This window comes from Ambystoma mexicanum, chromosome 2p, assembly GCF_040938575.1.
Source record: "Ambystoma mexicanum isolate Mex_15411 chromosome 2p, UKY_AmexF1_1, whole genome shotgun sequence".
NCBI classification, from domain to species: Eukaryota; Metazoa; Chordata; class Amphibia; order Caudata; family Ambystomatidae; genus Ambystoma; species Ambystoma mexicanum.
The window spans coordinates 79,806,550-79,834,370 of record NC_090923.1 but is presented as its reverse complement, the minus strand read 5'-3'; the positions used below and the strand labels follow the sequence as shown (position 1 = coordinate 79,834,370).

The following is a 27,821-nucleotide window of genomic DNA, read 5'->3' as shown; positions in this document are numbered from 1 at the left end:
ACATTGACAGTGTCTCCATATCATATCCTCTTATTCACACACTGTGACAGTGCCTCCCTGTTTTATTATCTTATTCTCACACTGTGACAGTATCTCCCTGCCTCATCCTTTTACTCTCACACAGTGACAGTGTCTCCACGCTCTGACAATGCCTTCCTGTCTCATCCTCTTAGTCTCACACAGTGACAGGGTTCCCATGTCGCTGCCTCTTATTCCCCTACTGTGACAGTGCCTTCCTGTCTCGTTATCTTATTCTCACACTGTGACAGTGTCTCCATATAATATCCTCTTATTCACACACTGTGACAGTATCTCCCTGCCTCATCCTCTAAGTCTCACACATTGACAGTGTCTCTGTGACAGTGCCTCTTTTTCTCATTGTTTTATTGCATGGTTCGACATTGAGGGGGCTGGGAGCCATGTAGCTCCAATTTGGAGCCTAGAAGAGCCTGGTTAGCTTGACACCAACAGCTCCCAGGAGCTACTTTTGGCACCCTAGGTCAACTGACAGTGAACAAACCCACCTACGTGAATTTAACTTTGCGCATTTGGGACAATCTATAAATACAAATTAGAACACATATACACAACATTTAAGGCATAAGGGCTCATAAATAAATGGGCAAAATGATACTTTTGCATGACAGGTGGAAGTTAGACTTGCAAGACACCATGTACTAGCTTCTTGTTATCCAGTGGTAGCTCCTGGTCACTAGTTGCTACCTGATACCCAGGAGCTGCTTTCAGCTCCTGCTTGTCCAGTTTTTATTTCAGTCCCTGACAGTGACAGTGTCTCTCTGCCTCATCCTTTTAATCTCACAAAGTGAAAGTGTCTCCCTGTCTCTGACTCCTATTCTCCTACTGTGACAGTGTCTCTCTGTCTCATCCTCTTAATCTCACAAAGTGAAAGTGTCTCTCTGTCTCTGACTACTATTCTCCTGCTGTGATAGTGTCTCTCTGTCTCATCCTCTTGATCTAACAAAGTGAAAGTGTCTCATTGTCTCTGGCTCCTATTCTCCTACTGTGACAGTGTCTGAATGTCTGATCCTCTTAATCTCACAAAGTGAAAGTGTCTCCCTGTCTCTGACTCCTATTCTCCTACTGTGATAGTGTCTCTCTGTCTCATCCTCTTGATCTAACAAAGTGAAAGTGTCTCCCTGTCTCTGACTCCTATTCTCCTACTGTGACAGTGTCTCTCTCATTCTCCTATTCTCACACTGCAATAGTGTCTCTCTCCGTCTCACCCTCTTATTTCCACACTGTGACAATGTCTCTCTCCGTCTCACCCTCTTATTCCCACACTGTGGCAGTGTCTCCCTGTGTCATTCTCTTATTATCACACTGCGACAGTGTCTCTCTCTGCCTCACCCTCGTATTGCCACACTGTGACAGTATCTCCCTGTATCATTCTCTTATCCCCACACTGCGATAGTGTCTCTCTCCGTCTCACCCTCGTATCCCCATACTGTGACAGTGTCTCCCCATATCATTCTCTTATTCACACACTGTGACAGTGTCTCTCTCCGTCTCACCCTCATATTTCCACACAGTGACAGTGTCTCCCTGTATCATTCTCTTATGCTCACACTGCGGTAGTGGCTCTCGCCGTCTCACCCTCGTATTCCCACACTGTGACAGTGTCTCCCCGCATCATTCTCTTATTCTCACACTGTGACAGTGTCTCCCTGTATCATTCTCTTATTTCCACATAGTGACAGTGTTTCTCTTCCTCTTCCTTTTAGCCTCACAAAGTGACAGTATCTCCCTGTCTTAACCTCTTATTCTCCTACTGTGACAGTGTCTCTCTGTCTCCTCCTCTTACTCTGAGAGAGTGACAGTATCTCCCTGTCTCTGGCTCATCTTCTTAGTCTCACATAGTAATAGTGTCTCCTTGTCCCATTCTCTTATTCCCATCCAAGAACAGTGTCACCCTCCCTCTTCCTCTTAGTCTCTCACAGTGATACCTATCTACTCCTCTCATTCTCCTACTATGGCGGTGCATGTCTCATCTTTAGTCACAGACTTTGACAGTGTCTCCCTGTCTCTGCCTCTTGTCCTCCTACTATAGCAGTGTCTCCCTATCGCACCCTCTTATTCCCACACTGTGATGGTGTCTCTCTCTGTCTCATGCTCTTATTCTGACACTGTGACAGTGTCACCCTGCCTCTTCCTCTTAGTCTCACACTGTGATAGGGTCTCTGTCTCTCATTCTCTCGCTCCCACACTGTGGCAGTGTCTCCCTATCTCACCCTTGTATCCCCACACTGTGATAGCGTTTCTTTATGTCTCATTCTCTTATTACCACACTGTCTCCCCGTCTCATTCTTTTAGTCTCACACTGTGGCAGTGTCTCCCTGTCTCTTCCTCTTATTCCCACACTGTGATATAGTCTCCCTGTATCCTTCCCTCATAATCTCGCACTCAGTCCCATTTCACGGTCTCATCCTTGTATTTGCACAGTGCTCTGTCTCTCTCGGTCTCACTGTTACTTCCTTACCCTCTTTTTCACGCATTGTGCCCCTTGCATACCCTCTTATGCTGTCACTGTGCCCCTGTGTGCCCCTCTTATTCTCACACTGTGCGGTTTCTTTTCTCTCCCATTCTCACTTTGTGCCCCTATAACCCTCATACTCTAGCCCTAAATTCTTCACACTGTGTGTCCCTTCCTCTGTGTGTGCCCCCCCTATTCTTACACCTCTCCCCTATTTTCACATTGTACCCCTATCTTACACGGTTTTGCCCTTTGCCTTGCCTCATCCACTGTCTTATTCTGACATGGAGCCCCCTCCTCCCTGTGGCGCCGCTCCTACTCTGACTCTGTCCTCTTTCTCCCACTATATCTTCCTCTTGTGGGCAGATTGCTCTTGGAGACTACAACACTCTCCTGCTGAGGCTGGGTCTGACTCAGAGATTGGGTTCAGAGCCAGCCACTGGCCTGTGAGGCCTTAATACCTCCCAAACTGAGGAAGTTGAAAGCAGAAACAGCACTCTTCTGTGACTCTCCCTCCAGGGCATCAATGATTAGGGGGGCTACAGCAAGCACCTACCAAATCACTCACCTCTGAGAGCAGAGTGTCATAACTGCCAGCTACAATAAACGTCGATATACCAGGTGGGTTGAGTGGGCACGGCTTTGTTTTTTTTATTCCAAGTAAGAAAAGCGTTAAGAAATTGGCATGTTGCAAATTGCGACCAATGCATTTTGGTCATTAATGACCATCTCCAGGGACATTTGCTAGATAGGAATAGGCATATACAAAATAAATCATGTTTTAAGGCTGTGTTAATTTCAACTACATTACATGTGTGTTTCATTCAAATTCTCTATTCATATTTACCAGGCTTCTGATATCCCCACTTTGTACTAGCTAACATGAATTGTGACCAAGTCAAAATTGCTGATGTCATCACGTTGATGAAGCCATCACGTCACGCACGCCAGCGCCATTTCATAAAGATCAGCATAACAGAAAGTGAAGAACTAAAGAAGTGGATTTCCAGACCGGTCCTTCCCGCAGCCTTGGACATCAAACCCAGACAAATACTTGGCAAGCTACAATACACGTCCCAGTGATAGAGGATAGAAGTCTGGCCCGGCCATATAAAGAAATCCCCCAAACACTATTGCCGCCCCCCCCTACCAGAATCCTATTCAAAACTTGTTGAATCACCTACAAAGCTGTCTCGAATGGAACACCAACAAACTCGGCGGCTAACCTCCACCCCTCTGGAGGCCCGCACGCCTTGTGTATCAAAACTATGGCAAGGTTGGAGTCTAAGGTGGCCTGTAAGGAGAAGACTCTCAAGAAGTGTCTTCACCATCTAGAATACAATCCTGGCACAAAATACCCTCAAGTTCTGCAGAACACAAAAACGTGGTTCTTTCAACAATTCCTGCCGGACTAATAAAAACATGTCCCTCCCTCCATCAACAGTGCTGGACTTTGGTATAAAACACCAAGCCCCACGCTGGCTCCCTCACTGTTTTAAAGTGCTCTGCTTCGTGCAATAAGCAATGATATACAATAAATAAAATAAGGCGAAGCCACAGACTTGACTGCTCTGCTCAGCTTTGAATGGCTCACACCTCTCGATGATTAGCATCTCTTTGTGAAACTAACTATCCTCCGAATGGCGGCGAAGGGTGGATCTAGTGGGCCAAATGAAGGTGTAATAGATATTCAGTCTCACAGTCTTAAAAGAAGGGGAATTGACATCCCATTGGGTTGATGCAACTACTGCAGACATCTAGGTGTAGCCTGTAGACAACACCTGCAGTTCCTGGTGAGATGCTGATACAGGATGGTTTGCTATGCGGGGACCTCTGGTCACCGCGCATCACGTGATTACCAGCACAGGTGGCTTATCACCACTGACCCCAAGGCTTCAGTTTGTTCCTTCACTTTTTTGCAGGTAAGGTGGGAGTAGCGAGGCAGTTTATGTATGAGGGTTATTGAGGTCGGAGTTCACAAAACAAAGCCGCATCCGAGAGTGGGCATGCAGGCACCTGGGGGGCATTGGGCGTGGATGGATCACTCAAAGGCCAATTCGCAATCCGTTTTTTAAAACTGTCCCCGAACGCATCCTGCAAAAATCTGACACACTACCCTAGGCCAACTGCTCCGGTAGAAGCAAACCTTAAACACCTCTTTACGGACAGCTTCGGAAGCGGATATGCTAAAGCGGTCCCTCCCGAGCCAATTTGCATCGGAAACTTCAGAGATCTAAAATTCAAGAAATCATCAAGGCCGCCTAATTGTAGTGATTATTCAACTGAATTGGCAAACACACACACCAGCACATGTCTAGGATAATATTTCTTCACCAGCCACGTCTGCAACAAAACTGGGTGTACCACAACTTGCAACACCTCATGCCACGATAACTCATCGAAACACCTGTGTACCGGCGCGATATAAATAAACTATCAATCAATCAATCATCTAAACCAAACAAGTCTGCAACTGAACTGGGTCTACCACACCACACAACCCCTTATGCCAGGATAACATTCCTAAACCAAACACCTCTGCAACCGAACTAGGTCTACCACAACCCGCAACACCATATGCCAGGATAACATTCTTAACCGGACACACCTACAACTGAACTGGGTCTACCACAACACGCAACACCTTATGCCAGGATAACATTCCTAAACCGGACACACCTACAACTGAACTGGGTCTACCACACCACGCAACACCTTATGCCAGGATAACATTCCTAAACCAGACACACCTACAACCGAACTGGGTCTACCACACCACACAACACCTTATGCCAGGATAACATTCCTAAACCGAACACCTCTGCAACCGAACTAGGTCTACCACAACCCGCAACACCTTATGCCAGGATAACATTCTTAACCGGACACACCTACAACTGAACTGGGTCTACCACACCAATAACACCTTATGCCAGGATGACATTCCTAAACCGGACACACCTACAACTGAACTGGGTCTACCACACCACGCAACACCTTATGCCAGGATAAAATTCCTAAACCGAACACCTGTGCAACCGATCTGGGTCTACCGCAACTCGCAACACCTTATGCCAGGATAACATTCCTAAACCGAACACCTCTGCAACTGATCTGGGTCTACCGCAACTCGCAACACCTTATGCCGGGATAACATTCCCAAAACGCACACACCTGCAACTGAACTGGATCTACCACACCACGCAACACCTTATGCCAGGATAACATTCCTAAAACGGACACACCTACAACTGAACTGGGTCTACCACACCACACAACACCTTATGCCAGGATAACATTCCTAAACTGAACACCTCTGCAACCGATCTGGGTCTACCACAACTCGCAACACCTTATGCCAGGATAACATTCCTAAACCGGACACACCTACAAATGAACTGGGTCTACCACAACTGGCAACACCTTATGCCAGGATAACATTCCTAAACCGGACACACCTACAACTAAACTGGGTCTACCACAACTTGCAACACCTTATGCCAGGATAACATTCCTAAACCGGACACACCTACAACTGAACTGGGTCTACCACAACTGGCAACACCTTATGCCAGGATAACATTCCTAAACCAAACACCTCTGCAACCGATCTGGGTCTACCACAACTCGCAACACCTTATGCCAGGATAACATTCCGAAACCGAACACCTCTGCAACCGATCTGGATCTACCACAACTCGCAACACCTTATGCCAGGATAACATTCCTAAAATGGAAACACCTACAAATGAACTGGGTCTACCACACCACGCAACACCTTATGCCAGGATACCATTCCTAAAACAGACACACCTACAACTGAACTGGGTCTACTACACCACACAACACCTTATGCCATGATAACATCCCCAAACCGAACACCTTTGGAACCAAACTGATTTTACCACAACACGCATCACCTCATGCTAGGATATGATCTCTAAACAGGACACCTCTGCAACTGAACTCGATTTACCACTACACGCATCACGTTGCACCAGTATAACATCTCTAAACATGAACACCTCTGAAACCGAATTGATTGTACCACAACACCAACACCTCATGCCAGGATAACATCCCTGAGTAGAAGACCTTTGCAACCGAACTGGGTCTACAACAACACGCAAATACCTCATGCCAGAATAAGATCCCTAAACCGAACAGCTCTGCAACCGAACTGGGTCTACCACAACATGGAAACCCTCATGCCAGGATAACATTCCTAAACCGGATACACCTACAACTGAACTGGGTCTACCACACCACGCGAGACCTTATGCTAGGATAATATCCCAAACAGGACACCTTTGTCATCAAACTGGATCTACCACAACTCACATCATCGCATCGTATGCGAGGATAACATCCCTAAACTAGATACCCTCCCAACTGAACTGCATCTAGCATAGCCTGCATGACCTCAGGATAACACCCATAGACCCACACACTTCTGCAACCAAGCTGAATATACCACAACACAGATCCACCCCCCATACCAGGATAGCATCCGTAGACGCGAACACTTCTGCAACCAAGCTGGATCTACCACAACACAGATCCCCCCATGCCAGGATAGCATCAATAGACCCAAACACTTCTGCAACCCAACTGGGTCTACCAGAACTTACAACACCTCATGCTAGGATAGCGTCCCTAAACAGGACACCATTGCCATCAAACTGGGTCTACCACAACTCACATAATCTTATGCCAGGATAACCTCCCTAGACTAGACACCTTCACAACTGAACTGCATCTACCACAGCCTGCATGACCTCATGCCAGGATAACATCCATAGACCCGAACACTTCTGCAACCAAGCTGGATCTACCACAACACAGATCCCCCCCATACCAGGATAGCATCCATAGACCCGAACACGTCTGCAACCAAGCTGGATCTACCACAACTCAGATCCCCTCATGCCAGGATAGCATCAATAGACCCGAACACGTCTGCAACCAAGCTGGATCTACCACAACACAGATCACCCCATGCCAGGATAGCTTCCCTAACCCTGACACAGCTGCAAGCAAGCTGGATCTACCACAACACAGATCACCCCATGCCAGGATAGCTTCCCTAACCCTGACACGGCTGCAAGCAAGCTGGATCTACCACAACACAGATCCCCTCATGCCAGGATAGCATCAATAGACCCGAACACGTCTGCAACCAAGCTGGATCTACCACAACACAGATCCCCTCATGCCAGGATAGCATCAATAGACCCGAACACGTCTGCAACCAAGCTGGATCTACCACAACACAGATCACCCCATGCCAGGATAGCTTCCCTAACCCTGACACGGCTGCAACCAAGCTGGATCTACCCCAACACAGATCACCCCATACCAGGATAGCATCCCTAAAGCAGACACGTCTGCAACCAAGCTGGATCTACCACAACACAGATCACCCCATACCAGGATAGCATCCCTAAACCAGACACGGCTGCAACCAAGCTGGATCTACCACAACACAGATCACCCCATACCAGGATAGCATCCCTAATCCAGACACGGCTGCAACCAAGTTGGATCTACCACAACACAGATTACCAAATGCTAGGATAGCATCCCGAAACCAGACACGGCTGCAACCAAGCTGGATCTACCACAACACATATCACCCCATGACAGGATAGCTTCCCTAAACCAGACACAGCTGCAACCAAGCTGGATCTACCACAACACAGATCACCCCATGCCAGGATAGCATCCCAAAACCAAGAGACAGAGAGGTGCACTGACCAAGTGAAGCGTTCTACAACCACCCTTGACAAATTTGTGGGGTCCATTGTAGCATTTCATACAAGGCATGGGGCCTCATTACGACCCAGGCGGTAAGTTACCGCCTGGGCCGTGACTTTACCACCATGGCGTAAACTACGTTTACGCCATGGTGGTTGGCGGACTTACCGCCCCATTCCGACCTAGGCGGGGCGGTAAGTCCCCAATCCCCATTTACCCTTCCCCATTCCCATTTTTGCCCCATAGGGCATGATGGGAGTGGGGAAGGCGTTAATTACGCCACCGTAAATTACGGTGGCGTAATTAACTCCATGGTCCCTTAGCGCCATGGATTTTAACACCCGCTAAAAGCGGGTGTTAAAAGCTCCATGGCGCTAAGGGACCTCGTAATTGGCGGTAAGGGGTCGGCGCAGCTAACGCTGGCGTAAACCCCTTACCGCCAGGGTCGTAATGAGGCCCATGGTCGTGGCGCATTCTCTCCAACACTAGACTGTATGGGAAGCAGGCAGTCCCTGACGCCCTGTATGGGGCAGAACGGTGGGGGCACGGAAATCTGGAATAATTAGCTTCCAGTGAGGTTAACTTTATGAAAAAACGTACCCCTTCTGCAATACTAATTTTGGAGCTAAAGGTAACTCCAGTGGCTTCTCTCTCCTCCCGCTCATATTCATCTTCTGTTCCATGTCTCCCTCGCCTCTGCCTCTTATCCTTGCTTTGTGCAATGTCTCCCGTATTATTGCTCTCTGCCCCGACTCCCTGCCCGTCACCTCGTTTTCTTGTTCTTTGCCCTTTCTCGCTACCCTTCCCACTTATTCTTCTTCTGTGCCATGTCTCATTCACCCCCTCTTTTTCATGCCCTCTGCCATGTCTCCCTCTCCTCCACCTCTTTTTCTTGTTCTGTGCCCTTTCTCCCTCACAGCCCCTCTTCTTCAGTGCCCTGTCGCTCTCTCCTGCACCTCTTGTTCTTCTTCTATGCTTTGTCTCCCTCTCCACCACCTCTTATTCTTGTTATGTGCCCAGCCTCCCTCTCCTCCCCCTTTTATTCGTGTTCTGTGCCCCGTTGTCTTGCCTCGCCCTCTTATTTTTGCACTGTGCCATGTCTCCCTCTATCTCACCCTAATCCGTGTACTCTGCCCTGTCTCCCTCTCCTCCACCTCTATTCTTCTTCTTTACCATGTCTCTCCCTCACCTTGCCCTCTTATTCTTGTTCTGTGCCCCGTCTCCCTTTCCTCCCCTTTTATTCTTCTGTGTAATGTCTCCCCCTCTCTTATTCTTGTGCTGTCCCCATTTGTCCTGCCTCGTCTTCTTATTCTCGCACAGTGCCATGTCTTCCTCTATTTCACCATTATTCTTGTTCTGTGCCTTGTGTCCCACTCCCTCTTATTCTTCTTCTGTGACCCGTTGTCCTGCCTCATCCTCTTATTCCTGCACTGTACCGTGTCTCTCCCTCTGTTCACTCTTATTCTTGTTCTGTGCCCTCTCTCCCTCTTGCGTCCCCTTTGATTCTTGCTCTGTGCCATGTCTCCCTCTCCCTCTTACTCTTGCATTGTACCATGTCTCCCTCTCCACCCCCTCTTATTCTTGTTCTGTGCCGCGTTGTCCTGCCTCACCCTTTTATTCTAGCACTGTACAATGTCTCCCTCTATTTCACCCTTATTCTTGTTCTCTTCCCCGTCTCCCTCTCCTCTCCCTCTCATACTTCTTCTGTGCTGTTTATGCCTCACCTCCCACTCTTATTCTTGCAGTGTGCCCCGTCTCCATCTTCACCCCCTCTTATGCTTGTGCTGTGACCCGTTGTTCTGCCTCATACTCTTATTCCCGCACTGTACCATGTCTCTCCCTCTGTTCACTATTATTCTTGTTCTGTTCCCTCTCTCCCTCTCGCGTCCCTTTTGATTCTTGCTCTGTGCCATGTCTCCCTCTCCCTCTTACTCTTGCATTGTACCATGTCTCCCTCTCCACCCCCTCTTATTCTTGTTCTGTGCCGCATTGTCCTGCCTCCCCCTCTTATTCTCGCACTGTGCAATATCTCTGTCTATTTCACCATTATTCTTGTTCTGTGCCCTATCTCCTTCTACCTTTTATTCTTCTTCTGTGCCCCTTTGTCAGGCCTTACCCTCCTATTCTCACACTGTACCATGTTTCTTCCTCAGGTCACTCTTATTCTTGCTCTGTTCTCTGTTTACCTCTCCTCCCCCTCCTATTTGTGCTTGGTGCTCTGTCTGTACCATGTCTCTCCCTCTGTCCACTCTTATTCCTGTTCTGTGCCCTGTCTTCCTCTCCCTCTTATTCTCACATTGTACCATGTCTCCCTATGTTCACTTTTATTCTTGCTTTGTCCTGTCTCCCTCTTCCTCTTATTCTCGCACTGTACTGTGTCGCTCCCTTTGTCCACTCTTATTCCTGTTCTCTCCTGTCTCCCTCTCCCACTTATTCTCGCACTATACCATGTCTCTCCCCCTGGTCACTCTTATTCCTGTTCTGTGCCCTATCTCCCTCTGCCTCTTATTCTCGCACTATACCGTGTCGCTCCCTTTGTCCACTCTTATTCCTGTTCTCTCCTGTCTCCCTCTCCCTCTTATTCTCGCACTCTACCATGTCTCTCCCTCTGGTCACTCTTATTCCTGTTCTGTGCCCTATCTACCTCTATCTCTTATTCTCACACTATACCATGTCTCTCCCTCTGGTGACTCTTATTCTTATCTGTCCCGTCTCTGTCTCCCTCTTATTCTCGCACTATTCCATGTCTCTCCCTCTGGTCACTCTTATTCCTGTTCTCTCCTGTCTCCCTCTCCTTCTTATTCTCGCACTATACCGTGTCGCTCCCTTTGTCCACTCTTATTCCTGTTCTCGCCTGTCTCCCTCTCCCTCTTATTCTCGCACTATACCATGTCTCTCCCTCTGGTCACTCTTATACCTGTTCTGTCCCGTTTCCCTCTCCCTCTTATTCTCGCACTATACCATGTCTCTCCCTCTGGTCACTCTTATTCCTGTTCTGTGCCCTATCTCCCTCTATCTCTTATTCTCACACTATACCATGTCTCTCCCTCTGGTCACTCTTATTCCTGTTCTGTCCCGTCTCTGTCTCTGTCTCCCTCTTATTCTTGCACTATACCATGTCTCTCCCTCTGGTCACTCTTATTCCTGTTCTCTGCCCTATCTCCCTCTCCCTCTTATTCTCACACTATACCATATCTCTCCCTCTGGTCACTCTTTTTTCCTTTCTGTCCCGTCTCCCTCTCCCTCTTATTCGAGCACTGTAACGTGTCTCTCCCTCCAGTCACTCTTATTCCTGTTCTGTGCCCCATCTTCCTCTCCCTCTTATTTTCGCACTGTAGCATGCTTCTCCCTATGTCCACTCTTATTCCTGTTCTGTTCCCTGCCTCACTCTCCCTCTTATTCTCGCACTGTACCATGTCTCCCTCTGTGCACTCTTATTCTTGTTTTGTGCCCGGCCTCCCTCTCCATCTTCATTCTCGCACTGTACAAGTCTCCCTCTGTTCACTCTTATTCTTACTTTGTGCCCGGTCTCCCTCTCCCTCTTATTCTCGCACTGTACCATGTCTCTCCCTCTGGTCACTCTTCTTCTTGCTCGGTGCCCCGACTCCCTCCCCCTCCGATTCTTATTCTGTGCCCTGTCTTCCTCTCCCTCTTATGCTTGCATTGTACCATGTCTCCCTCTGTTCACTCTTATTCCTGATCTGTGCCCTGTCTCCCTCTCCCTCTTATGCTCGCATTGTACCATGTCTCCCTCTGTTCACTCTTATTCTTACTTTGTGCCCTATCTCCCTCTAACTCTTATTCTCCCATTGTACCGTGTCTCCCTCTGTTCACTCTTATTCCTGATCTGTGCCCTGTCTCCCTCTCCATCTTATTCTCGCACTGTACACGTCTCCCGCTGTACACTCTTATTCTTGCTTTGTGCCCTGTCTCCCTCTCCCTCTTATTCTCGCATTGTACCGTGTCTCCCTCGGTTCACTCTTATTCTTGCTTTGTGCCCGGTCTCCCTCTCTATCTTATTCTCGCATTGTACCATGTCTACCTCTGTTCACTCTTACTCTTGCTTTGTGTCCTGTCTCCCTCTCCCTCTTATTCTCGCATTGTACCATGTCTCCCTCTGTCCACTCTTACTCTTGCTTTGTGTCCTGTCTCCCTCTCCCTCTTATTCTCGCATTGTACCGTGTCTCCCTCTGTACACTCTTACTCGTGATTTGTGCCCGGTCTCCCTCTGTCTTTCCAGCTCTTCTCATAATTGCCCAGGGCTCTGTATGCCTCAGCCATTTTTCCTCCATGTTCACCTTTGCTCATTGGCGACTTACAGCCCACAGCTTTTCATCATGTTTTTAAATTAAATTCGAAAACGACAGAACTACTTCATATTGTCACAGTAATATTGACCTCTGAGCAGTGCAATGACATTATTATTGACTTCCCCTCCCGATGGCTTTGGTGGCTCCAGACATCCTCGGGCTGGTCACACGCCCCGTCTAGCAGCCCCTTCAATAGGAAGATACGACATTTATAACACGCATGTTCTGTCCGATACCTGTATCTGATATCTGCATCATGCTTTAACAGCCAAGCCATTTTCGTTTTTCAGGAACTGTGAATGCGCGTGTTGCAATTAACATGGCTCCCTCTTTAAACAGATCTCTGCAGCAGATGCATGAACCCACTGTGCTTTCTTCTTAGACGCGTAGTGGGTGCATAAGCAAAGCATAATAAACAGATCCACTTCTCACAGTGGTTTAAATTTCATGTCAGTGCATGAATACGCAAATAAACCCCACACACGAATAACATTATATAACCAATGTCGGGGATCAATACATGTATGCTGGAGCAATTTATGGAAAACACTAGAGGTTGCGAGAAGGGACAGTCTGTGTAACATGTGAGTGGGTGGCAGAGAGGAACATTCTGTGGGGGGCAGCTGGGGCTGGCAGTGGATGCACGAGGGTAGAGAAGTCATTGTCTAGGGAGGATAGCTCAGGGGCAACGCGCTCGCCTTGAAAGCAAGACGGTGTTGAGCAACACAGGTTCAATCCCCGAGTCCGCGCTTAGAAACCTCTGGATCTTAAGTGCGTTATAAATAATCAAATATAAACAAACACATTTGCTGCTGGAGAAAAGGCACAAACTAAGATAGCTGTATAGGTTAATGCCCCTGTTACATAGACCCCAGGCGTAACAAGTTGGATTAGTAATGTGTGTGGAAAGATACAATGAAGCCTCAAAGCCTGGTCTCACGCTGCATCACCTAGCACATTCGAACAAGCATTGGCAAAGCTTTGTATATTCACCTGGTCATGAGATGGCAACAGGAACTCTGCGCGTTCATGCAGTTAGGCGACACGCTGGGCGAGGAGACGCTAAGAGGGAAAGCATTATCCTCGTTAAGATTAAAAGTCAAACGGCCATCCGGCAGATTTAAGCACATGGTAAAAGCAGCAACCACGTTTGAATGTGCCTGTTCACGAGAAAGGTTCACCTTGAGGGAGGAGTTTTTCTCGAAATTCACAGGCAAAGGAACCTAATAATGTGGACATCTGATTTCTGCCTCACTAAGATGCGATTAGTGAATTTAATTTAAATATATACACCTCTCATTTATTTTGTGATTATTCATAAAGAACTGTGAAAAACATAGAAGTACTTTTGTATTTCAAGCTACAAAATCAAGGGAACTCGCTTTTGGGTACAAACAGTGAGCGGCTGATTAGCTCGGGATGGTTGCCCAGCTTCTTGCCTCATGGATATTTTGGGTCTGGGTGTCTCGAGACTCCTTCCAGTCACCTCCTGAAGAGTATGATACACAGGTTATTCTACTTTGAACCTCAATATGCGAATTGTGTTTTTTTCAAAATAGTGTGGCGTCCACTTTTTTTGCTAAACAGCTGGAAAAGTATCTCAATACCTCAACGTATTATGGCAATACCTATTTAATGCCTGGACAAGAAGAGGCAATACTTTTTTTTTCTCCACCTTTTAAAAGGAATTCAGTGCAAGACACTGATGCAAGACACCACATATGTGCTTATAAATCAAGTGGTTGAATGCACATTTGGGTGGGACATTTTTATTACACAAGGATCTGGCTTTCACCCACAATAAAGACATTACCTTTCTGACAACTGCTTATAAATAATATTGTCCTCCTCTTAAAAAGCACAGAGCTAGCTCAAGGAGATGGGCATTGGGGTGGGCAGGCAGGGAGGGGCAGGTAATGTGTGGGACTGGCCAGGGGTACTAGCATGGTAATGGGCAGTCAATATGTAAAAACCAAAGCCAACCCCACAGGCTGTGTCCAACCTCATGTCCCACCTCTCTCCTAGCTTCTCTTCTCATGCCAGTAGTTTTGGTGTATAGGCAGCGCTCACGGAATAACCTGAGACCCAAAACTAAGAATGGAGTCATTGCAATTGGGAAAGGTGTGAGAAGTTAGCCCCCTACGCAAGCGTCCTACCGAACCTTCAGTTTGCATTCCTTCGTGGAGCTATAGCTTAAGTGCCTGGAAGTGATTCAGCGCAGAGTGGGCGCTTCATGAAATGCGTCCTCGGTTAGCGGCTTGCAGAGGTTCTGCCAGGGTGCTCCTGCTCTGTGGATAGAAGCTACTGACTGGAGTGAGCAGTGTGTGCCCAGAACTCTATGCACAGTGTATATAAGCACTTTACACGAGGGAGTGATTTGAGATGTATACTTAGTACTCAGTGAGTGATAGCCTGAAGGGGAATTGATTTGGTGTTTAGGGGGACAATTTCATGTGTTGAAGGACAAATGAAATGATGTTCGCGTCTCACTCTTAGGAATTCGCCAGAGCAGGCCTCGCTTACCTCAGAGGACAGCAGCCAGCTTGGAGGGTGTGTGTGTGTGGGGGGGGAGGGTGGTCGTTATTGCACGCCCCGAATGGCACTTATGGGGACGCTTAATTTGTGAGAGTGTTTGCCAAAGCTCAGCCCTGGCACATATTGTCTCACGCACTTTGCTCGTGGTGTTGTGTTTTGGCACGTCGTTATTTTAACAGCCAGTCAGTCGCAGCTACACAACAAGCAACAACAGTGTGCCTCGGCCACTTGGGTAAGCGCCTTGTTATTTATCAACTTGATACCCCGTGCTGGCATGACAGTGCCAGGTATCCAGTGTCAAGAGTAAGGCGTTGGAAGGCGCCAATGCACACTGCTCCAGTCAGCCAGCATGAGGTTGGTGCGGCTGCGCTACCTTAATGGGCGGCAGCACTGCCAAAGTAGGGTTAGTTGGAACCAACAGGGCTGACACCAGCCGGCTGCACCAACCGAGGAAATAGCCACTGGCAAGGACGAGTGGCAACCTGTTTGTTTGTTTATTTTATTTATATAGCGCACCTGACCCGTGGGTATCTGGGCGCTAGTAAAAGAACAATTGCTTACATGTTGCAAAAACGTATGCAGGTGCATAGGTCACATAATATATGTTACAATCATTTAAGATTACATATGTCACTTAGCGTAGATTGTGCAGGGGAATACTTCGGTCATGATATACCAGGCGAATTAGAATCAATACAGTGCATTGGTGCACGCATATGTCTCATAGTAAATGTCATACAGGAACAAGTGGAGTCATGTATAGGCAGGTTGGGTACAGAAGGCTAGGGTGGAGATAAGGTTAGTTCTTATTGAGTAGCCAGGTGATAACACCTCTTCTGAAGTTTTCGAAAACTTGTATCATTTTTATATCCTGAGGGAGTGTGTTAGTGTTTGGCTGGTGTTCTCATCCGCTCAGTAACGATTGTGCATGCCTTTGTCCATCAATTTACCAAGAAAGCACGTGTGCATATTTTCTGTGGTTACGTGGTGAACGTGTTCCTCATGCCACCCACTGCATCAGGGTAATATGTTAATGATGATTATGGACCAGATTCAAGGAATAATTTGCGTGGAAAATCAGGGATGTGTGTGCCATTCCGTGCACAAATCCCTATTTGTCAATTCATGGAATCGACAGTGCAGGACTCTCCCACGACTTGCGTGGATTTCGCGGCGACCCGGCACGTCTCTGCGAGCAGCCGAGTGCCTGGCGCGAGACACCACACAGAGCGCGATCGTGGATTGAGCAGAGGACTGGGGAGGGGGCAGAACTCTGAAAATGGGGAAGAACGCAGGAAAATGTGGGCGTTACGAGGGACACCCCACAATCAGTCCCTTGTACGCCCACAATTGCGCTGAACGATATGTATTTATTCATTCAACTAGCTTTATTTCGACAAAACTGTCATAAAAGCATACATCAATAAAAGACAAAAACAACACATAAAATGTATATCATGGTGCGAGAACTGAGATTAAAACCACACAATTAACAAGGGACCTCCGGTGACATCTATAAACGTAAGCACCATGGGCATTTAAGAAATTTGCAGATAGCAAATACAGCAGAGGTATCAGTTGAATTTCTTCATGACCTCTTCTGTAGTCCTGCAACCGCGGTAGCAGAAGAGAGGGCTGAGAAAACGCCCCCTCAGTGGCAATGCAACTGGACAAAGCAATACATCCTCAATGACGCTGTTACACAGAGGGCACATCGGCGACACAGCATTCTAACAACTATTTCTCAGCGAAACTGTTGGTAAAATCCCTCGGGGAAAAATGATATACAGTGCTCTTTCATGTTTGGGGTAACATCGTCCAAGTAATCCTCACAACTTGCCTTAGTTTTGATACTAATATATCGTGCCAGGGGCACTGAGCCAAGAGTTTTCTCAAGAACATCTCGCATCTTTGACAATATCCTTCGATTGTGAGATTGCATTCGGGTTGCTCCAGTACGGACCAAGATCCAGTTCCCTCAGACAATTCGAACCACACACAGCCCACTTTAGTGATGTACCCCCTTGTTGTTCCAAAACATCCAAGAAAGCATCTCAATATTTAACGAGGTTTGCATTCGGCCATAACAGCACCCAGTATAACACTGGGCGGATACGGAAAATGGGTGCTATCCCCTGCATGCCGGTCTCTAGTAAGAGTGGCACTGTCGGCGTGCTTGCGGGCAACCCCAAGATGTTTTTCTGAAATGTATTTTCTACTGCTGACAATGAATGGGTGTACACCTGCCCCCATAGCCCTGCCCCGTACATGGCAGCCTGTCTGGCCTGGGGTTTGTAGGCTTCCCATGAGACACGCACTGCCCTATTGTATTTATTCATGGATCCAACTGGACAGCAGAACAGGCCACGCAAAACCCTCATTCTATCCACCAGCCGAAGGCAGGCATACAGGCACTTGCGCATGGGAATCGCTCTGCGAAGGTAAGATCACATGTCAGACATAGGGGTGTGTGCACACAATCGTGGTTCTGATAGAATTTAGGGGTGCGTGTAAGCGTCGTATCTGGGTGCAGGAGCGTTCTGCAAGGGTTCATTTGCATATTTACCGGCAAATGTCGACTTTTACGTTAAGAGCTCTACGTGTTCAACAAGCGCTGGGCGTGGTTTACGGGGTACCCCAGGCACTCCCAGCAGGGTGCTGGCTTGGTGGTGGGGGTTCGCATGCAGTTTTGTCAAGGTGCATCAATTTTGCCATTATACGCCTGCGGGCCGGAGACCGTATTGTGCACTCAGATGTAAATTAAACGGTGAATAGCAGCTAAATGTCTCAATGAGCACAAATGTGTGATGGTGTTCATGGCCTGGTTAAAGTCGAAACGTTTGACTTGCATTTCCAACTGCTGTTTGTTAACTGTGCCCACCTTAAGCTGCATAATATCTATGCCCCACTTTGGATGTGGAGGTGCACCTCTTACACCAAGGATAGGTAGCTTGGGGGCCTTCTGATATTAGCCCCATAGCATTTCTAATATTCGGGTTTTCTGAAGTACTTAAAATAGTTTCTGACCGAATTACAAAAATCTTAGTTCAGCCCGCAGTCTGATGCATGGAGCAGCGGTTTCCAGGCGTATAGCCGCACCCGCACACTGATGCATGGAGCAGCGGTTTCCAGGCGTATAGCCGCCCCCGCACACTGATGCATGGAGTAGCGGTTTCCAGGTGTATAGCCGCCCCCGCACACTGATGCATGGAGCAGCAGTTTCCAGGCGTATAGCCGCCCCCGCACACTGATGCATGGAGCAGCAGTTTCCAGGCGTATAGCCGCCCCCGCACACTGATGCATGGAGCAGCAGTTTCCAGACGTATAGCCGCCCCCGCACACTGATGCATGGAGTAGCGGTTTCCAGGTGTATAGCCGCCCCCACACATTGATGCATGGGGCTGCGGTTTCCAAACGAATAGACGCCCCACGCACACTGATGCATGGGGCTACGGTTTCCAGGTGTATAGGTGCCCCCTCACACTGATGCATGGGCTGCAGTTTCCAGGCGTATATCCGCCCCGCACACTGATGCATGGAGCAGCGGTTTCCAGGCGTATAGCTGCCCCCGCACACTGATGCATGGAACAGCGGTTTCCAGGCATATAGCAGCCCCGCACACTGATGCATGGAGCAGCGGTTTCCAGGCGTATAGCCGCCCCGGCACACTGATGCATGGGGCTGCCGTTTTCAGGCGCGTAGCCGCCCCCGCACACTGATGCATGGGGTAGCGGTTTCCAGGCGTATAGCCACCCCCGCACACTGATGCATGGAGCAGCAGTTTCCAGGCATATAGCCGCCCCCCACACACTGATGCATGGAGCAGCGGTTTCCAGGAGTATAGCCGCCCCCGCACACTGATGCATGGAGCTGCTGTTTCCAGGCATATAGCCGCCCCGCACACTGATGCATAGAGCTGCTGTTTCCAGGCATATAGCCGCCCCGCACACTGATGCATGAAGTAGTGGTTTCCAGGCATATAGCTCCCCGCACACTGATGCATGGAGTAGCGGTTTCCATACGTATTGCTGCCCCGCACACTGATGCATGGAGTAGCGGTTTCCAGACGTATAGCCGCTACCTGTACACTGATGCATGGGGCTGCGGTTTCCAGGCATATAGCCGCCCCCGCACACTGATGCATGGGGCTGTGGTTTCCAGGTATATAGCCGCCCCCGCACACTAATGGATAGGGCTGTGGTTTCCAGGTATATAGTGCCTCCGCACACTGATGCATGGGGCTGTGGTTTCCAGGTATATAGCCGCCCCCGCACACTGATGCATGGGGCTGTGGTTTCCAGGTATATAGCCGCCCCCGCACACTGATGCATGGGGCTGCGGTTTCCAGGTGTATAGCCATCCCCGCACACTGATGCATGGGGCTGCGGTTTCCAGGTGTATAGCTATCCCCGCACACTGATGCATGGGGCTGCGGTTTCCAGGTATATAGTCGCCTCCGCACACTGATGCATGGGGCTGCGGTTTCCAGGTATATAGCCGCTCCGCACACTGATGCATGAAGTAGCGGTTTCCAGGCGTATAGCCGCCCCCACACACTGATGCATGGAGCAGCGATTTCCATACGTATTGCTGCCACGCACACTGATGCATGGAGTAGCGGTTTCCAGACGCATAGCCGCCCCTGCACACTGATGCATGGGGCTGTGGTTTCCAGGTATATAGCCGCCCCCGCACACTGATGCATTGGGCTGCGGTTTCCAGGTGTATAGCCATCCCCGCACACTGATGCATGGGGCTGCGGTTTCCAGGTGTATAGCCGCCCCCGCACACTGATGCATGGAGCAGCGATTTCCATACGTATTGCTGCCCCGCACACTGATGCATGGAATAGCGGTTTCCAGACGTATAGCCGCTACCTGTACACTGATGCATGGGGCTGCGGTTTCCAGGCATATAGCCACCCCCGCACACTGATGCATGGTGCTGTGGTTTCCAGGTATATAGCCGCCCCCGCACACTGATGGATGGGGCTGTGGTTTCCAGGTACATAGCCGCCCCCGCACACTGATGCATGGGGCTGTGGTTTCCAGGTATATAGCCGCCTCCGCACACTGATGCATGGGGCTGCGGTTTCCAGGTGTATAGCCATCCCCGCACACTGATGCATGAAGTAGCGGTTTCCAGGCGTATAGCCGCCCCCACACACTGATGCATGGAGCAGCGATTTCCATACGTATTGCTGCCCCGCACACTGATGCATGGGGCTGCGGTTTCCAGGTATATAGCCACCCCCGCACACTGATGCATGGGGCTGCGGTTTCCAGGTATATAGCCGCCCCGCACACTGATGCATGAAGTAGCGGTTTCCAGGTATTTAGCTGCCCCCGCACACTAATGCATGGGGCTGCGGTTTCCAGGTATATAGCCGCCCCGCACACTGATGCATGGGGCTGCGGTTTCCAGGTATATAGCCATCCCCGAACACTGATGCATGGGGCTGCGGTTTCCAGGTGTACAGCCATACCCGCACACTGATGCATGGGGCTGCGGTTTCCAGGTGTATAGCCATCCCCACACACTGATGCATGGGGCTGCGGTTTCCAGGTATATAGCCGCCCCCACACACTGATGCATGGGGCTGCGGTTTCCAGGTATATATGCCGCCCCCGCACACTGATGCATGGAGTAGCGGTTTCCAAACGAATAGACGCCCCCGAGGCACTGCCTGGTAACTTCCTCGAAAAACACATGCTGGATACAGTCCAGGGCTCAGCTGCTCGCACGGCCCCAGAGGGCTACTATACAGGAGAGCCGAATGGGCCTCAGCCTCCATGCCCTGGATACGTGTATCGAGCCGGTGGCTACCGAACTTGAAATAAAACCTCACCAGAATGCCCAGGCCTGTCCCAAGATGGCTTTCCAGCAGCTCAAGATGTGGGGTACAGAAGCCTGTGAAACCCCCACCTAGCAAAACTCACGCTGCTGTTTAAAGAAGCTCTCGGTTGTCTCTCTTCGAGACAGTGGTGGTGTGCTCTAATGCCTGACAGTCTCATAGAAAGTTAGGGAGACCGCTTGAGCCGGTCCCACAAAATACGCAACTCAGCAAAACTCTGCCCCTCTTTCGGTAAGGGGCAAAGAGATTGGTTTACTGGTACAGTGCCCCAGCGATTAATGCCTTCTGCCAGGACTGTCGCTTTAGAGCGAGAATGAAAAGAGAATTGCCAAAAAACAACAGCAGCTCCTGCATGTTCGATAGTGACCTTTCCTGTTTCACAGCGCTGCGACACCATTTGTTGAAAATAGCACTATATTCAAAATAAAGTGCCTGCTTTCGCGTGCCGTCGCCACAGAGGGCCTTCAACCGCACGAGTGCCTTGATTACTCCCACAACAGTGTTAGGACATGACGTCATTCTACGTCATGAAGTACAGCAAGAATTAAAGGCCAATAACACATAAGACATATGACAAATACCCCTATAGAGGAGGGTTTTGAACAATAATTCAAGCGCGTTTGGCCAAAGCTAAAGAGCGTGCGGGATGGTGTATCGATTTGCCGGAGGAGCAGAAATGCAAGGGCATTTTGCGACCATGTGTGCACTTGGGTGGGAATCCGATTGCAAGCACCGCCGCTTCCAGCAATCACCTCCACAGCGGTCGTTTCCATAACCAGCGAGCGCCGCGCCGGTCGGGTTCGGACTTCGATGCGCTTAGGCGGGCTCGGCGATTCTGCAGGCGAGGTGGGCTACCGGATACGGAGCCAGAGGGAGAGCCCAGAAACACAACGTTGGACATCTCTCTCTCTTCCTTCCCCTCCAATCGCCCTTACTCTCGATTGTTCTTGTCTTTCTTTCGTCTAACCACCCGCTTCGAAGCGCTTGAGTGTCTGTTCGCACCGTTGTAGGACTCCCGCTGCAAAAGGTTTTTCTGAAAAGACATCTTTCAAGGGGTGGGGTGGAGTTTTGGCGGGGTGGGAGGAAGGAAGTTTTTGGGGCCCACGCCCAGTGACAGAAATACCGGCCGAGGGCACCAGCTGTCAGCACTGGGTACCGTACTGTGTGTACTGTACTGCCCGCCCGCAGGCTCAGGCCAGCCTATAGGGCACTGCCACCAGGGCAATGCCGGAACTAGTGTGCCTACGTTTTTTTGGGGTGAAAGAGGGCCCCTTTTTTGGCCAATGTGGACCAGTTTATTGAGTTACTTCAGCATGCGGCCAGTAGTTTTGACCAGTGGTGCTGAATAAATATTATTTAAATTGCACATTTTGCATCACATTTTATCAAACTCCCCCGTGGGTACTAGTCAAATTGTGTCACAAAAGTAATGAATTGGGTCACGTGTTCATTTAATGCCGACCCTCGCACGTGTTGTCTCCCTGTTGCCCCGTGGGCGCTTCCAAGCAGAATTGACTTCACAAACGCACAATAAAATACTAAATAAATAAATAAGGAGTACACCCCTCCGCGCTGGCTACATACTTGCCATGCGAGCCGCGCGAGCATGAAACTGACGACTTTATTCTCCGGGATCATGGTCCTATGTTGCACCGAGTCACGCGCTGCAATAACGTCGTCAGTTTCACTGGCCTGGTGACTGTCTCGCCCCCAGGGCTTCTGGTGCATTGGAGGCAGTCCCGACAGGTCCACCCGCTTTCGGGGTCTTCATCACTCTTCAAGCCCCCAATCCCTGGACATCCCCCGGCTTCTCCCCAAAGCAGGATGCGGGACACGGTACGCGAACTGGGGTGCCATGGGGTATTGCGAAGAGGATAAACAGGAGACAGACAAGAAGACCGAATGGGAACATGTCTGGGGAATGTATAGTGCAATGCTATATAGGGGGAGAGAAAGAGAAGATAAGGCACGTGACAGATAAAGAGGTCACGTGGGCAGGTGCAGGTGCCAGCAAGAGCATTTGTCTGCTGAGGGCATTTGGTGTCATACACGTGGTCTAGAAATGTAAGTGGACATGTTCGGATTGTGAGCGCCTTGAAGCTAGTTACGCCAGTGATACATTTGGCTTAATACATCATTGTACTATATATGTACTGCCCCTACACGAGAAGACACGGGGGTCAGGCGTTTGGCCTACAGAAACACCATGCAGTGCAGCCCTGGTAGCGTGCCCAGGTATCGCGTGAATACAGGTGCCCGGGGACCTTCTCGGAAGCAGGTGGCCGGGCATACAGCTGCATAACAGCTGGGGTGTATTATGGTATGCAAAGTTATGCTATAGTACGCCATAGCATAACATCGCATACCATAATACACCCCAGCAGAACATCCCACAACGAAGCAATATGCACCCCAACGGAATATGGCATAGCATAGCCTAACATAATACACTCCAATATAACATAACACCCCAAAGCATAGCATAGCCTAACATGATGCACCCCAACATAACATCCATTAACGTAGCATAACAGTGCACAATATAAGCCGACAACCTCCGATAACGTAGCATAACAGTGCATAATACACCCCCACATAGCATGACATCTCATAGCATAGCGTAACACAATACACCCCAACATAACATCCATTAACGTAGCATAACAGTGCACAATATAAGCCGGCAACCTCCGATAACGTAGCATAACAGTGTATAATACACACCAACATAACATCCCATAACGTAGCATAACAGTGCACAATACACACCGGCATAACATCCCATAGCATAACAGCGTAACAATGTGAGGTCGGGGCTATATAGCAACTGGCAATGTGGCTATGCAGGGGAGAAGAAGAGAGCCAATGGGGGCAAACATGTGGAGCCTGGGGTCAGACATTAGGACGCGGGTTGGGGCAGAAACGGAGCCATATAGGGGTACCCATCAGAAGGTTACATAAGGGGGGGTGCCACTAGCCCGCCATATGGGCATTGGGATCATGGCTATATGCGAAGCAGCAAGCAGGGCACAGACACTACAGATATGAGGACCATATAGAGGGCTTCAAGGCGCTTTAGAGGGGCCCGGATCGGGCACTTACCTTTTGGGCGCGTCTTCGCCCGTTCGCAGGTGGGGGGCGGGGGGAGCTCTGGCTGCCCAGCCCCTAGGGACAGATGTAGACGAGATTCTTGGGTTTTCAAGTGGCAGGGCGGATGGGTCCTGCGCTTTCCCTGCTACATCCGTAAAAAGGACAGAGAACTCCCTGCAGGAGACTCCCGCAGCATCCACGAAAGTTCAGAGCTCCTGCGGCGTTGGCGTGTCCTGCGCCTTCACGGCACGCGGAGAACTCCCTGGAGCATGAGTGCAGCCTCCATGGGCCAGCAGAGTGGAGCGTGCACCCCCAGGGGGCAGGGGGAGGGGCGCTTAGAAGGAGAACTCCCTGCAAGAAAGAAGATCCTGCGGAATTCCGTCCGAAAGATCAAAACATTTCCTGCAGAATCCCCGCACCATCCGTGAAAACCCACAGCTCCTGCCGTCTATGCACGTGCTGTAGCCGGAGCTCTCGCTGCAGCATTCCCTAATGACGCGGTTCCTGCAGCCGTTGGCGCCTCTGCGTGCGCTATATACAGACAACTGCCTGCAGCATCCCTTCTGCAGCCTCTACTGGTGCTGGGTCATGGCCGTGCTAGCCGGCGAGCTCCCTGCGGCATTCCTTACAGGTGGAGCTCCTGCAGGTGGTGGGTACTCTTGGCGCCCGGAGAACTCCCTGCGGCGATCCTTCCACATGGCGCTGCTGCTGTCCCTGCGCTTATTCGGGGGATCGGTGAAAAGTCACAGCCCCTGCAGCCGGTGCCCCTGGACGACCCCCTGGAAGACTGAGCCTGCGCGGCCGGCCCCCTGCTGCGCGAGCCGGTGCAGATGTGGCTCGCTCGGGCTGCACACCACTCGAAGCTCCTTCCTCAATTGAGAGGGCCCCCGGACTCCACCGTCCCTGCAGCCTGCGCAGGTGGTGTGCCTTCAGATCACCTGGCCTGCCCCCCGCAGGCTCGCGGACGCCCACGCAGAGCGCGGGCAGGCAGCCTGCGTGCTGGCGTGTGGATCTAGGTACTGCGGGATGTCTGCACCATGCAGTGGGCCAGAACCCGCTGCGCTGCATGCACGGAGACACTGCAGCTCCCCTCTCGGAAACCCTGCTGCGTGCGGTGCGCCTGCACAGCGCCTCTCGGAAACCCCGCTGCGTGTGGTGCGCCTGCACAGCGCCTCTCAGAACCCCTGCTGCGTGAGGTGCGCCTGCACAGCGCCTCTTGGAACCCCTCGGAACCACTGCTGAGTGCGGTGCGCCTGCACAGCTCCTCCCAGAACCTGCACTGCACGAACCCCCCCGTGCCTGGAAAGCTGCTCTCAGGACACGTAGTGCGCGCTATAAAGACGGGTACACTGCCAGTGCACGCAGGTGCTCCGGAGGCAGGATACCTGCTGTGCGCAGTGTGCGCGTGAAGATCACAGCTCCACCGGTGTTTGCATGTGTTGCGCTCACTGCTCCCGGAGAAATCCCGTAAAGAACGCTGCAGCCTGGAGCTGAAGTGGTCCTGGAGGAGGGGGCGGGGGGGGGAGCCCCCGCAGCCTGTTCACACACGCTCTGTGTTGGCACTGCCCTTGCAGTGGTGTGCCTGTCGAGGTACTACTGTCAGGTCATTTAATCGCTGCTGCATCCCCAGAGCCTCACTACCCCTCACTACTACACACGAGAAAAATCGCGCCTCAGTAATAGGTCACGTGCCTCTGCTACTGCTGTACGACCCGATTCTTAAAGGACCAGAATCGCATGTTGTGCGCCCGCCTGTGCACTATGCGTGCAAGCAGTGTGCACAGGCATGGTGACCGCATGAGTATAGCGTTAGAGCACCCTTTCAGTCTTTGGATGTGATTTGTTAAATTTCTGTCAACTAAGACTACAACTCCCAGAATGCATTTGTGCGGTAAAGTCACCTATCAATGACTTGTTCTCATCGCAAGGAGATGGGGTGCGAGTGCAATGGAGCTGGTGGGCATGCCCAGTGCCCGAAGAGACAGGTCCTCATGCTACCTGTGCCTGTATTCAATGAACCTGAAAGATGGGGGATCAGGCGGGATTGTTTTACAGTACAACACCGTGAAGTTAGTGATGTGCCTCTAGGCATTCTGGTTGAACTGAGTGTGTGCATGCAGTGTGGCAACACGGCTTGTGAGCAAGCTGCGGGGCGCCTGTTATCCACTCTATAGCCTGGTCACAGGAACACACATATGAAAACCAGTGCAGTTTTCAAACATCACCCACCCAGAACAACCATCCAGGCATACTGGGAGTCACCCCTGCCCTGTCGGGGTACAGGGTGGGGTGGGCATTCTACGCTCTTACTCAGCCCCACAATGCTAGTAGAACAGCAGTGACCTCAATCACAAAGGTGAAACGGGTACAGCATGAATGGCACCAGGGCCGGCCTTAGGGCAGGGCCGCCCGGGCAACCGTCCGGCAGAGGCGTAGACAGGGTAGGGCCTGAGCGGGCAAGACCCACCCAAAATCATTAAATGCCCTCTCAGCAGTACTATGTGGGCATTTACAGATGTTAATGTCACTGCAGTGGTCCCAACTACGTTATTTTCAGGCCCCACTTGTTAGGAGATACTGGCTACGCCTCAGCCGTCCGGGGCGTCATTATCTCCCCCGCCACGTCAGCTAAGTTTTCAAGGCCTCCCCCGAGCTGGCGTGGTGGTAGAATGTGCAGCAGGCGCCTTATTAAAATGAAATACGCATGCCCTCGTGAGCGGGGTGCATTTAATAACAATAGGCCGCTGAAGCTCTCACATCGGCACCTACTGAAAAATGTTGCGTCCCAAGCACCCGCGTGACCAGTGGCGTGTGGGGGTGTGGGAGGTGCTACATTTTTGTTCTGCTGCCGAGGTTTCTGCCGCCACTGAGGATGGCCCTGGATGCCACACTGCATTCACCTCTTAAGGTAGCATGGGTCGAATACCGGCTATACTCGTCAAGAGGGTGCGAGCCTGCATTTAAACATCCAAAACAAAATGTATTTATTATTTTAATTATTTTTACATTTGTAGCAGCACTCTGAACTCTCAGGTATCTAGGCGCTAGTTACATCAGGGAAAGAGGAAGAGGTGTACAGGTAAAGGTAAACAGCAAATTAGGAAGCGTATGTTCAGGACGTTCAGCAGTAACATGTCTTCTTGGCTCTGAAGAGTTTAGGCGAAAAGCCAGGTTTTCAAGTTTTCCTAAAGGACCAATAGGAGGGTTCCATTCTCAAGAACAAGGGGTGATTGTTCCACAGCTTGGCGGAGACGACAGGGAAGCTTGAGCCTCCTGCAGATTGGCAATTGAAGCTGGGCACTCTGAGCAAGTGGCCGTGGAGGATCTTAGTGGGCGAGAGGGGGTGTATTTTTCCATGCGCGGGCAGCTCGCAGCGCATTGTTTTGGATGATTTGTAACCTTTTCAGGTTGCAATCAGAAGTGCCAACAAAGAGGGCGTTGCAGTAGTCCAGTCTGTCCACGGTGATGGTTCTGGCAATTGTGAGGCAGTTGGGTATGGTTATGGAGAGGAAAGGCTTACTGGCGTTGATCAGTTTGGCTCTGTAGGCGGCGGCGGAGGAGATGGGGTTAACTTGATGTGAGAGGTTGAGTGAGACGTCTAGATAGACACCCAGAGTTTTGGCAGCAGGTGAGATGGGGATTAGGTTGCCGTCGAGGTTGAAGGAATTGTAGGCCGGATCCAAATTGCGAAGAGTGGTGGGGGCGCCAACAATGCAAATCTCGGTTTTCTCATCGTTTAGGCATAGCATGTGTGTTGCCTGAGTAGTGCAGCAAGTACGAAAAC

General features: G+C 50.3%; 1 protein-coding gene across 2 annotated transcripts in view; it reads right to left on the bottom strand.

The window, feature by feature from the left end:
• The window catches only part of LOC138566230 (G-protein coupled receptor 22-like), a 1,714,615-nt gene extending 1,688,900 nt beyond the window's left edge, over positions 1-25,715 (bottom strand). The window contains exon 1 of one of the 2 annotated variants that reach the window (XM_069643296.1): positions 24,050-25,715. The gene's annotated coding sequence lies outside the window, so the exon portion shown is untranslated. The remainder of the gene's footprint in view (positions 1-24,049) is intronic. The other variant, XM_069643294.1, reaches the window with a different exon arrangement.
• Positions 25,716-27,821: the final 2,106 nt, after the last annotated feature.